The following is a 14,310-nucleotide window of genomic DNA, read 5'->3' on the forward strand; positions in this document are numbered from 1 at the left end:
CAGTGTCGGTATCCCATATGGGCACTGGTTTGAGACCTGGCTGCTCTACTGATCCAGCTCTCTGCTATAGCCTGGGAAAGCAGTGGTAGATGGCTCAAACTCTTGGGCCCCTGGACCTGCATGGGAAGACCTGGAGGAAGCTCCTGGCTCCTAGCTTTGGATTGGTGCAGCTCTGGTCATTAAATCCAATTGGGGAGTGAACCAGCAGATGAAAGACCTCTCTTTCTCTCTGCCTCTCCTCCTCTCTCCGTGTAACTCTTTCAAATAAATAAATAAATCTTAAAAAAAAAAAAAAAAAAAAAAACTTGGGCACCTTCCTGAAGAGCAAATATGTGTACGGAGGTTTGGAAGAACCAGGAAGAACAGTATCTACATAGTATGAGCTCTTCTCAGTTGCTTCAGCGGATGTCTGGAAAATCCTACCTTATGATTTTCTATACACAAAGGCAAATAGATGCAGGAGACCAAGACTGACAGGTACGTATTCAGAGATGGGAAGCAGGCTTTGGGGAAGCTTCCTGGTGATGTGCAGAGAAATAGAGGCTGCTTTTCAAGGTCTTTGACCCAAAGTTCCAAATTTACATCAGTGCCAGAGGCTAGATTATTCTAGTTACAAATAGCCCAATCTCATAATCCTGTGGATTGCGACATTCTCACATGTCCTTCTACTCTTGTTTGATGTATCTCCTCTCCGGAAGGCTTCTTTACCGTGAACATAACTTATCCACCTTGCAGTGTGTTAGCTGAGCAGACTCATTATTTACACACATCACTGAAGGAAAGTGGAGGTGGGGGCTTGCCCACTGCAGTGTGATGTGCCAAGCACTTTCTCTGCATTTCCTTTTTTATCTTGATACTTCATTAAGAAACGTATACTTAAATATCTACATGTTTCAAAGCGACAATCCTCTTCTTCTAGCAGGAAATATTGATTTGGGTATCGAGTCAATATCCTATGGAATAGAGGCCAGTATTTTTTAACAGCAACATTTTCATCACAGTAATGATTTTACTGTCATAGGTGCAATGAGGAAATGGGTGGCTGACTACTAATCAGTGTTCTAAACTTAAAATTGTGCAAACACATATAACAAAAATGATGAAGGGACCTTCTGCCAGCAGCAACTAAGATCATTCATGAGACTGTCGTGTTGGAATGGGGTTGTTCAAGGGGAGGACATGTGCTGTGGTGGGAAGGAATAAGGTACCTCGACGGCTGACATGGTGACAATGGCTAAGGGGGATGCTGGAGAAGCAGAAGGAGGTAAGGTTTGAGGTCTCTGTTAGGGATTTTTACTTCTATCCTTGGTGTAACGAGAAGCCACTGAAATACTTCACTCTGAGGGGTGACTTGATCAGATTTTCCCTTTGTAAAGGTCATTGTGGTTGTTGTGAGAAGTATTTGGGAAGAAAATTTTAACATGTGATCATATGTCACTTCCTGTCTTTTGCCACAGGATCTACGAAATGAGATCAGAAGGGATGCTCTGAAAGACACTTCCCCATTAGAATAGTCGATGTAGGGGGGAAATGGTAAGGCACCGCCCAGCCATGCCTTCAGGGAAGGACCTGAAGGACCTGTGACCTCAGTTGTCACAGGCACCACCCGTGCACAGTCTTCAGCTCACAGTGAGTTAGAAAATTGACTCAGCTGCAGGGGACGCCCTCACTCAAGAGGATACTCTTTCCAGAGCCACAGCAAGGACTGAACAGCACAGAGAATGATGGCAGGCATGTCTGCCTCAGACAGAGCAACACTGAAGGGACTGTTCTTGTTCCAGAGCTGTGTGGGGGTGGGGAGGTGGCTGCATCAGAACTGACCTTTCCATCTGTGTTTTCCTACGTCCAGCCCCTTTCTTCTACAGGTGCTGGTCCTAAGGGCACTTCCTGATCACAAAAACAGATCTCAAAATCTTCTTCTAGAACATAACCTATGGCATTGTGATAATGGAATATGCTGAAGTAACTTCCTTCTGACTCTACTAACCTGGTGAAAAGAGTGGGTGAAAGCCAAAGTATAATGCAGCATATATGAACTTGAATTTAAATAATTTAAAAATAAAGTACATTTTCTCATTACAAAACGGTGTTTATTTTAGAAAATTTAAGGCACATAGATGGTCTAAAATAAGGAAGCAAACATCCCATTTATTGCCTTGATGATCAGTGCTTACTTAAAAATGAACTAGTTATACCTATGCTCCTATGTTTTCCTCTATTCCTCCCTCTCAGTACAATTGAAAGATCATGGATATTATATAAGAAACAAACATCAGAAGACTTTGAGAAGCAAAGAGAGGGCAGACCAACTGGAACCCTCAGAAACTAAGATGGTAAATCCCATGGGCTTTTCTTCTGCCTGACATGAAGAGGTCTTCAAAAAGTTCATGGAGATGTGTATTACAAAAAAACTGTGCAAGGATGTGAAACTTTTTTTCACCAAAATATTAATTCCACTTCCCATGAACTTTTTGAATTACTCTTCTACTGTACCAGACTAGAGCCAGATAAGCTAGCAATCCAGAAAAAAATATCACAACAAAAATTTGAATTCTGTAACTAAAAGGATCCAGAAAGGGGCACTCAAGAAAAATAACACTTTTATGACAGTAAGCCCTCTATTGCAGCCAAATATCACAGAAAAGAAACATGTGGACCCATCCGCATCACGGCAGCAAAGCCTTGGCGGAGAGTCTAGGGTCTGAGGATGCTGTTAAGAAAACCTCCAATACCCCTTCATTAGAGAAGATCAAGAAAGGAGCTTGGATTTCATCCTGACAGCTGCTAGTAAATTCTTAAGAAGATGGAAAAGAAATTCAATGGGAGAAAAATGGTTTTCAGCATATGTACCTGGAACCATTGGATAGCATCACCAAAATGATGAGCTCTGAGCTAGTCTCACACCTGAATAAAAAAGTGAGCTCAAAAGGATTAAAAACCTATTTAGGACTTAAAATGTAACACTTATACAAGAAAACACAGAAGATAATCTTTGGGATTTAGGATTAGGAAAAGAGTTATTGGATTTAACACTAAAAGCATAATCCATAAAGGGAAAATTGATCAACTGGAGTTCATCAAAATTAAAACTTCTGCATTTTGAAGGATTCTTGAAAGAGAATGAAGAAAAACTAAAACCTGGAGAAAATATTTGCAAACCATGTATCCTTGCAGACTAGTATTGAAAATACACAAATAAAGCTCAAAATGCAACATTAAAGTGACAATCCAATTAGAAAATGAGAAAAAGAAATAAAGAGACATTTCACCAAAGACTAAGTAGAGAGTAAATAAGCCCATGAGAAGATGTTCAACATCATTAGCCATCAGGGAAATGCCATTTAAAACCGGAACGAGATAATACTAGAACCTATCAGAAAGATTAAAATAAAATAAAAACAATAAATAGGAACGGAACAACAACAAATGCTTATGTGAAGCCAGGTTGCTGTGTCAGTCAGACATTGCCAGAGGGCATGTAAAGGGGCACAGCCACTCTGGCAAAAAGTTTGTAGCTTCTTGAAAACAAAACATGCAACTACCAAATGACCCAGCAATTACACCTCTGGGCATTTATCCAGAGAAATGAAGACTTATTTTTATATTAAAAACCTGCACACAAATGTTTATAGTGTCTGTTCATAATAGTTGCACACTAGAAACAACATAGATGTGTTAACTTTCCTCTTCTACCAAAGCCCTAATATATCCATACCAGGGAATACCAAGAGAGAGAGAGAGAGAGAGAGAGAGAGAGAGAGAGAGAGAGAGAATGCCTTATTTATCTATTCAGAAATGTAGACGACTCTCCAGATAATTATGCCAATTAAAAAGAGCCAGCGTTGGCCTGCGCCGTGGCTCAACTGCCTAATTCTCCACCTGTGGCGCCAGCACCCCAGGTTCTAGTCCCGGTTGGGGTGCCAGATTCTGTCCCAGTTGCCCCTCTTCCAGTCCAGCTCTCTGCTGTGGCCTGGGAGTGCAGTGGAGGATGGCCCAAGTGCTTGGGTCCCTGCACCTGCATGGGAGACTGGGAGGAAGTACCCGGCTCCTGGCTTTGGATCTGCGCAGCGCACCGGCCACAACACGCCGGCTGTAGTGGCCACTTTGTGGGGGGGTGTGAGCCAACGGAAAAGGAAGACCTTTCTCTCTGTCTCTTTCTCACTGTCTAACTCTGCCTGTCAAAAACAAAAAACAAAACAAAAACAAACTTTAATTAGCCTAGTAACGTATTTTGCGGGTACTGACAAACTGACTCCAAAGTTTATATGGAGAGGCACAAGATCTGGGACAGCCAACTCAATACTGGAAGAGAAGAACAAAATCAGAGAACTGAAACTATCAGACATCAAGACTTGCTGCAAAAGCTACAGTCATCGAGACAGTGTGATATTGATAAAAGGATGGGAAAACAGATCAGTGAAGGAGACTAGAGAATGCAGAATAGGCTCACACAGATATACTCAAATGATATTTGACAAGGGAGCAAAGGCCATTCAATGGGTAAAGGATGGTCTTTCTAACAGACGGTGCTAGAAAAATCAAACATCTACCACCCAAAAAAGCAGGTCTTCATATGGATCGTATATCTATCACAGAAAGTAGTACAAAACAGATCACAGACCTACGTATAAAGTTCAATATTATCCAAGTCCTAGAGGACAGCATAGGAGAAAATCTTGATGACCTTCAGTTTGGCAATGAGTTTTCCGATAGAACACTAAGGGAAACAATGGATAAGCAGGGCTTCATTAAAATTGAAAGCATTTACTCCAAGAAAGAAACATTCAAGAGAATGAGAGGACAAGCAGACTGAAAGAAATATTTACAGAAAACAAATCTAATAAAAGTCTGTTATCTAAAATACACACAGAGACACACCCCAACCTTTTAAAAGTCAACAATAGAGACCGGTGTTGTGGTGCAGTGGACTAAGCTGCTGCCAGCATCACATGAGCTCCAACTGGAGAACCCGGCTGCTCCACTTCTGATCCAGCTCCCTGCTAATGTGCCTGGGAAAGCAGCAGAAGACTCAAATGCTTGGGCCCCTGCTATCCACATGGGAGACCTGGATGGAGTTGTAGGTGTCTGCCTTTGGTCTGCCCTGGCACAGCCTTGGCTGCTGGGGCCATCTGGGTAGTCAACCAGCAGATGGAAGACTACTGTCTCTCTCGCTTGCTCTCGCTCTTGCTCTGTGTGTGTGAGATTCTACCTTTCAAATAAATAAATATTTTAAAAATTCAGCAATAAGAAAACAAACAACATGATTAAAAAACAGGCCAAGTGTTTGAACAGACACCTCAGCAAAGAAGATATATAGCTGGCAACCAAGCACACAAAAATATACTCAGCATCCTGTGTCATTAACATGGTAGAGCAGCAATGAGATGCAACTACATACCTATTAGAACGGCTAAACTACTGACAACAACATATGCTTTTCAAGGATTGGAGCAACACTTTCATTCACTGCTGATGAAATTGGAAAATTGTACCATCTCCTTGGAAGACAATTTGGCAGTTTCTTCTAAAACTAAACCTCCTCTTATCATTTGATCCAGCAATCATACTCCTTGGAATTTACTCAAATGAGATGAAAACTTGTGTCCCCAAAAATCCTTACACTAGGATATTTATAGCGTCTTTAGTCACAATCGCCAAAACTTGGAAGCAATTAACATGTTCTTCCATTGGTAAATGGATAAATTAACTGCAGTAATATGGACAGCAGAATATAATGACATGAAAAGATAAAAGGAGCTACCAAACACAAAGAAATGAGGGACCTTAGTGCTTATTACAAAGTAAAAGAAACCATTCTGGAAGAGCTATAGGTTATATGATTGTGACTGTGACATTCTGGAAAAGTTAAGACTATGGAGAAAATAAAAAGGATCAGTGATCTCCAAGGCCTTAAGGGGACCTGGTGGAACCTGGAGGATTTTTAGGGCTGTGAAAATATTTTGTATGATACTACAATAGTGAGTACATGTCAAAGCTCATAGAATGGACAGCAACAAGAGTGAACCCTAATATGAACTACGGCTGTTAGGTGCCAATGATATTTCAATATTTTTTTGTTGCTAGCAAATACACCTCTGTGGTGCGGGATGCTGATGGCAGGGGAGCCTGTGAATTTGAAGGGGAAGGGTGTATATGCAAAATCCCTTTGCATTGTCCACTCAATTTTACTATTAACTTAAAATTGTTCTAAAAGGACTGGTTATAGGATCACAGAACTTTTTCTTTAATTCTCTTGGGAGGAAAGCTTTTTTTCTCATTGGACATGACTGTTCAAATACTCTTTGAAATCTGTGAAACTACTGTTGCTGATTTGTACATCATCAGTGATATATAAAAAGGGAGATATTGATATAACCATTAAAGGTCAAATCTCAAGGAAATTCAGAGATAATAGACCCAGCGGTTTTCAAGCTTTTAGTATAGACTATTTTATTAAAGCATTTTAAAAATCTGAAACGTGAAATGGAAGCTAGCAGACCAAAGAGATGAAGTTGAGATTAAAAATGGAGTTGGGGTGGTAAATCTGAAGTACCACCAGCTTGGTTCCCCCTCTGCTTCAGTGGATATCTGAAAAACATTTTCATGACTTGGAGGTTACTGATTTTGCCCAATATTCTCATTTTCCTGAGAGATGTGGCTTGCCTCAGGTTAGCCAACAGGCTGGTTGAGCTCCGGTTTTTTTTAATCTCAGGCCAGAGCTTTCTCTATTCTGTTCCATCTTGATTTATTTGGAAGGGTCCTCAGGCCAGGTTAACAGAGTTAGAGCACAAAATGGACTCAGTCAGAGGAAGACAACAGTCAGACAAGGGAAAGTAGATTGGGAAGAAGAGCCAAATCCTGTGTAAGTCACAGACTGGAGTCTGTTTGGGGTAAAGGAACCCATAAAGGTGTGAAATCATCAAATGTGTTTCTATTCTCTGGAGGCCCAAGGATCTAAGAGAGATTCATTCATCATGAATCTTAACCAAGTGGGAAAAGACTTTCACAGATAATGGCAAAGGAGTAGCATGTGGGCTTGTAATGGGTTCGGCTACTCTGCAGCATCTAGGACTGGAGCTGACATTTCACAGGTGTGCAATAAACACTGGGGGAAACGAATGACTTTATTAGACAATGAATGCATCATTACACTCTAAAAAGCTGTCTAAAAAGGCAATGCCCCCTCCCCCCCGCCCATGCCTTCTGGAAAATAATTCTGGCCTTTGAATGTGGAATTATGTCACTCTTTAAATAATGGGATGTGAACTACTGATCCTCTCCCTTTGTTTTAAAAGGTATCATCTTTTTTTTTTTTTTTTTTTTTTTTTTTTGACAGGCAGAGTGGACAGTGAGAGAGAGAGAGACAGAGAGAAAGGTCTTCCTTTTGCCGTTGGTTCACCCTCCAATGGCCGCCGCGGTAGGCATGCTGCGGCCGGCGCACCGCGCTGATCTGATGGCAGGAGCCAGGTGCTTCTCCTGGTCTCCCATGGGGTGCAGGGCCCAAGGACTTGGGCCATCCTCCACTGTACTCCCTGGCCACAGCAGAGAGCTGGCCTGGAAGAGGGGCTACCGGGACAGGATCGGTGCCCCGACCGGGACTAGAACCCGGTGTGCCGGCGCTGCAAGGCAGAGGATTAGCCTAGTGAGCCGCGGCGCCGGCCTAAAAGGTATCATCTTACCCAGCATGGATTTTCTACCTTAATTTTAATTTTAAAATATTGAATTAAAATATTATTTGACTCCTGAGTTTTGCTCCCTTAATTTTGTATCTGAGGTACAAATCTCACATGCTTCATCTGAGGTCCTTATGTGAAGTGATATTGAAAACAGAAGGCTGGGACCGGCATTGTGGCGTAGTGGGTAAAGCTGCTGCCTGCAGTGCCGGCATCCCATATGGGCGCTGCTCCACTTCCGATCCACCTCTGCTATGGCCTGGGAAAGCAGTGGAAGATGGCCCAAGTTCTTGGGCCCCTGTACCCACGTAGGAGACCTGGAAGAAGCTCCTGGCTTCTGACTGGCGCAGCTCCGGCTGCCGTGGCCAACTGGGGAGTCAATCAGCAGATGGGAGACCTCTCTCTTTCTCTCTCTCTGCCTCTCTATATAACTCCGACTTTCAAATAAATAAATAAATCTTTAAAAAAAAAGAAAATAGAAGGCCAATATTTGTACATACTTATAATTTGGGACACATGCGTAGGTTTTTCTTCTTTTTCTTGCTTTTTTTCACTACCCATCTTTCAACAGAAATATAGTCAGTATTAGTTATGTGAGAAGGAATGCTGGGGATTGTCAGAGTTGACACCCTGAAAAATCAGCAAGTTAACTACAGCCATAGGAGTAAAGTAGGAGCATGATTTCAATTTATGGTAGAGAAATGCTGTAAGAAGATGGAACTTAAAGTAGGGACTAAAAATGGCTTAGATATGGCCCAGAACCTTTTGAAACTGCATAGGAAATCAATCAGTCAACCGACCAATCACTAAAACGGGTAGATTTTGTGATGATCCAAAGAATGGGTATGACAATAGCATGACTATTTTTCTTTGGTTTAATTCCACACAATAATGCAAAAGCAGACTTTAACAATAACGGTAACAATAAATAACTCAAAATGACTACCTCTCTTTTTGTAGGATTCTAAATCCATTTTAAGTTCTTGAGCCTGCCAGAGATAGCTGACACTGAAGGCAGTGGGATCCCATAAGTGAGACACACATCCTTCTGTTAGGAAAATTTAAACTAATGATACAGTAATCCCCAAGTATGCCAGGGATACTTTTGCCCCCTGCTGGTATGAAAAAATGTAGCAGGTACAGCAAACTTTTTTTTTTTTTTTTTAAAGATTTATTTGTTTATTTGAAAGACAGAATTACAGAGATGGAGGAGAAAATAGAGATGGAGGGAGAGAGAGAGAGAGAGAGAGAGAGAGAGAGAGAAATCTTTCATTGGCTGGTTCACTCCCCAAATAGCCATAACAGCCAGGTCTCAGCCAGGCCAAAGCCAGGAGCCACTAACTCCATTTGGATCTCTCACGATGGTGGCTGTGGCCAAGAACTCGGGCCATCATACATTGCCTTCCCAGGCACATCAGAAGGGAGCTGGATTGGAAATGGAGCAGCTGGGGCTTGAACCAGTGCTCATATGGGATGCAGGTGTCACAGGCAGTGGCTTAACCTATCTTTCTTGCCTATCTACTGCACTCAGGTCTGCATTGCTTAGATTATTCTTAGTGAGAAGGTTATCTGTATTGATCAAGCAATAGTAACAACAAAAAGATGTGACTAAAAATTGAAACTATACTCCAGAGTTTTGATGAAAATGCATTAGTGATAAACTGTATCTTCTTAAACAACTTTTTAAAAGGCTTGTTTGTTTATTTAAAGGCAGAGTGACGGGGAGAGTCAGAGAGAGAGAGAGAGGGAGGGAGGGAGGGAGAGAGAGAGAGAGAGAGAGAGAGAGAGAGAAAGAGATTGTCTTCTCTGGTTCACTCACTAAATGATTATAGTAGCCATATCAGGAGCCAAGAACCTTATCCAGGTCTCCTATGTGAGTGACAGAAGTGGAAATTTCACTTTTATGAAAATGTAAAGATTAGCCACAGATTGGGAGAAAAATGTTTACAAAATATATATCAAATAAAGGACTTACATCAAGGTGTATATGTGTGTGTAGACTCTGACACCTCCAAAGTAAGAAAATGAGCAAATTAAACATTGGGTATTTGAGCTGTCACCCAAGAAAGGTACATTTAGCAAATAAATCCATGAAAGGTACATTTAGCAAATAAATCCATAAATCCATGAAATAAATCCATAACATTAGGGAAATACAAACTGAAGCAATTACCCAGCAATTAGAAGACACAAGTAAGAATAAAAAGGACAATAACAAGTTCAGTATGAGGGTGCAGAGCAGAGATAAGTCTCATAGATGCCTGGTAGAAATGAAAAATGTAATAGTCTCTTTAGAAAACTATGAGGCAGTTTCTTATATGGTCAAAAATATAATTTTTATAAGGCCTTGTGATTCTATTCCTATGTAATAAACCAAAGGAAATGAAACCATGTGCCTATACAGTGATCTGTATGTAAATGTTTATAACAACTTTATTCATAATCACCCCAAAGTGAAATAACCCAAAGTCTATTAACTGGTGAATGGATCATGGTACATGCATGCAATGGGATACTAGGCACCTATAAAAAGGAACAATATATTGACAATAAACAGCACCGATGGACCTCACAAGTATTATATGAAGTGAAAGAAGCCATACAAAGTCTATAAATTAATTCCATTTGTATGACATTCTGGAAAGGACAAGACTACATGAACAGAAATCAATCAGTGAGTACTAGGGGCTGGATGTGAAGGGAAATAATTGAATACAAAATAGTACAAAAGGAGTTATTTGGGTTGATGAAAATATTCGATATCTTAAATCGAATATATATATAGTATATATTTATATATATAAATATATAAATCGAATTGGTACAATAATTGAATTGGTTTTATATCAGTCTATAGTCATCAAAACTCATCTAATTAGATATCTGAAATTTATTTTACTCTATGTAAATTATGCCCCAATAAACCTAAATTTAAAAATTAACAGGGTGGATGAAAACTATGTATATTTCTTATTGGCACTTAGGTTCAAGTGATCGTCATTATAAAGCGCTAAGAACCTAACCAAGGCATGCTGTCTTCAACTAACAAGTTAACCCCTACCTGTTTGTGCCCGCTTATCTTCCCCTACTCATCCTTTGCTGAATACTTACAAAGCATATGGATTCCTTTCCTGTCTCTAACTCAGGAAGATTGTGATGGTCTCAGGCTCCTTGCACTTATTATCTCTGGGATCTCTGCCCAATTCAGTCTTCATCATTCATGTCATTTTTCCAAATCTACCTTCTTGTGCCACGCTGTCCTAGCCACCCACTTATAAATTAGCTTCCTCCAACCCACTGTGCTATCACATAATTCTATATTTTCTTTTTCCTTATAGCCTTATTTGCTTATCTGTCTTCCCACTAGAGGGTAGGACTTTTGTCTGTCTTTTTAACCTTCTAGAAATGTGCCTGGCACAGCAGACACAATATTAACTATTTTAGTAAACTTGTTAAACTATAGTAGGTATTTTTAAAAATATTTATTTTTATTTATTTGAAAGGCAGAGTTACTGAGAGAGAGAGATCTTCCATCCACGGATTCACTACACAAATGGGTGAAAAGACCAGGGCTGTGCCAGGCCAGAAGCCCAGAGCTCCTTCCCTTCTCCTACATGGGTGCGGGGGCCCAAGCAATTGGGCCATCTTTCACTGTTTTCCAAGGCACATTAGCAGAGAGCTGGATCGGAAGTGGAGCAGCTGGGTCTCTAAGTGGCACCCATATGGGATGCCAGCATAGCAGGCAGCAGCTTTACCCACTTTGCCACAGTGTCAGCCCCTTTGGCAGGCATCTTTAAGAAACAGACTTTCCATTTAGATTCTGTAAGTGTTGGGCACCAAAAAATATGTTGTGCCCAGATCATTAGATCCCCGCAGAAACCCCCAGAGAGTCGATCACACCAAACTGCAAAAACAAGGTTTATTCAGGAGTACAAGCTGCGACAGGGACCCCATCCAACCAACCGGCACAGTGGAGGAAGGAGTGAGGCCCTGGTCTTTGTTTGGGAGAGTTTTTAAAGGAAAAAAGGGCTACATCAGCAGGAAAAGAGTTACATACAGCATGGGAGCTCTGGGTACAGGGAGTTACAGTGGGGGCTTACAGCAGGGAAGCTTTGGGCGCAGGGAGTTACTTTGTTCAGTAATCTCTACTGTGCTGTCCTTGGTCTACCGAGCTAGCTGTCCCTGGTAAGCTTTGATATCTCCGGAATGCCTGAATGCCTGCTTTTACTAGGACCCGGGTCTGCTACGGGAAATGGAGGCTGCTTTTTTTATTGTTTAAAAATGGAGTCACTTTGGTTCTTCATTTCCATTTAGATTCTGTAAGTACTGCCACATAAATCAATGTTTAATATACAGTATATTTTCTCTAGCCCTTCTCATGTATTTCATCATCATTTGCAATTAATTGGAAAGAACACTACCGTAAGAATCAGGAGTTCTAGATTCTAACCCTCACCCTATCAGTAACTATAAGACACTGTACTTTGCAAGCCAGTAGTTCCATCTCTAGAAATTTGTCTCAAGGGATAAACTGTGCTCATATACAAACATATATGCACTAGGATATTCATAGTCCAGTGTACTTATAATAGCAAAAATTGGAGGAAAATAATTTCAAACAGCAGGATTTTTGCTAAACAGTATGTGATATAACTACCAAAGTCACACTATAAATTCATTTGAAAATGATGAGTACATTTTGTTCTTTATTCAGTAAATGTGCATTGAATTCTTGTCACTGTCAATACTGTTGTGGGTGCTGCACGTACAGCAGTGTCTGAAATTGATGCCCTATGCTAATAAACCTTGTGTTTTAATGGAGAAGGAAGACAACAAAAAATCAGATAAATATACTTAATAGGCTGATTTCAGATGGCAAGTTCTATGAATGAAAGGTAATACATAGAAATAAGTATGGGGTATCTCCCAAGTGAGTAACTGGCATGTGCTATCCTACGTAGAGTGGCCAAGGAAGAATTCTCTAAGTCAAATCTGCCCAGAAACCTGAGTGAAGTGAGGAAGTGAGGCATGGGGACATCTATGGGAAGAGTTCCCATAAGTGAATGCTCTGAGGCAAGAGGGTGTTTGGTAATTGTGAGGGAAAGAAAGAAATTCAGTGTAGCTGGAGAAGAGGGAGCACGGAAAATATGTGGGAAACAACATCTAAGAAGTAGGCAATCCCTAGAACGTGCAGAACCTTATGAAGGTCATGGCGAGGACGTTGGACTTGATTCTTAATGTGATAGAAAGGCTCAAAGAATTTTGAATGGAGGATCTGACTGGACTTATATTTTAAGACACTGTGGTAATCAAACTAAGGCATGACAAACTGATAGCAAGGAAAGCAGCGAGCAGGCTATTTTCAAAGTCCAGATGAGAATCATGGCATAGAGCAGGATCACAGCAGTGGGGATGGCGGAAATTAGCCATATTTGAGGCTTTAACTATGTTAACTATGAGGGCGCTTTAAAAAGTTTGTGGGAAAATGGAATTAAAAGATAAATTTATTTTGGTACAAAAAGTTTTTTAAATCCATGCATAGTTTTTATACAATACACACAAACTTTTTACTGAAAAAACCTCACCTGGATTTCAAATTTCTTTTGCACCAAAATAAACTGAGCTTTTAATTTCATTTTCCACAAACTTTTTGAAGTACCCTCCTAGAATTAATACAAAAGCCTGGTATTGGGAGACAAACACATTTCCTTAGATTTGAGCCTTTGCAATCGGGTGAAAGGCAGTTGAGTAAAGATGTCTAATCCTGTTGGATTCAAGGTCTGAAACACAGAGAAGAGGGTATTCCAGGGCCCAGGTGATTGAAATTCCCTGGAAGTTAAGACCCGGATGAAACCTGACTGAGAAGTCGTTCTAGAACTAAGCTCTCAGGCAATCCAAATGAACAAAGGCTGAACTGCGCAGACAACTGGAGTACAGTGAGAGCTGAGAATGGCCAATGGAAGTCACTGGTTTGGGACATACTGCGGTCAGTAGTGGGGAGAAAGTCTTGGTTGGGGTAGGGTCAAAAATGGGTGGATTTCTTGATGAAATAAACTAATGTGTGTGTGGCAGTAAGGTAGAGGGAATCAAGATGGAAGAAGGAAACTATAGACTTAAAAAAATAATTAAAGGCCACATTGGCCCCAGCAGGCACTGTGGGCATTAAGCTGCTGCTTGCGATGCTGGCAAACCATTTCGGAGCACTGCTTTGAGTCCTGCTGCTCTGCTCATCCATCTCCTTGCTTATGTGCCTGGGAAAGCAAGGGAAAACAGCTGAAGTGCTTGGATCCCTGCTACCCTCGTGGGACACCTGGATGGAGCTCTGGGCCCCTGGTTTCTGCCTGGATCATCCCCAGGTATTGCAGCCTTTTGAGAAGTGAAATCAGCAGATGGAAGATCTTTCTGTCTCTCAACACCGCCTTTCAAATAAATAAATAAATCTCCTAAAATAAATACATAAAGGACACATTGGCCAGTAGAAAAAGAAGAGGCTTACTTGGAACCTGAGGCACTCAGAATTCAATTACTGGCCTGATATTTGATATTGTTAAATAATTGATTTATCTTTAAATGAGCAAATGGTTATACTAAAAGGGTCCTTAATCTTTTAGAAATGCACGTGCTGATATAGAGACCA

Source organism: Lepus europaeus, chromosome 4 (genome assembly GCF_033115175.1).
Source record: "Lepus europaeus isolate LE1 chromosome 4, mLepTim1.pri, whole genome shotgun sequence".
NCBI classification, from domain to species: Eukaryota; Metazoa; Chordata; class Mammalia; order Lagomorpha; family Leporidae; genus Lepus; species Lepus europaeus.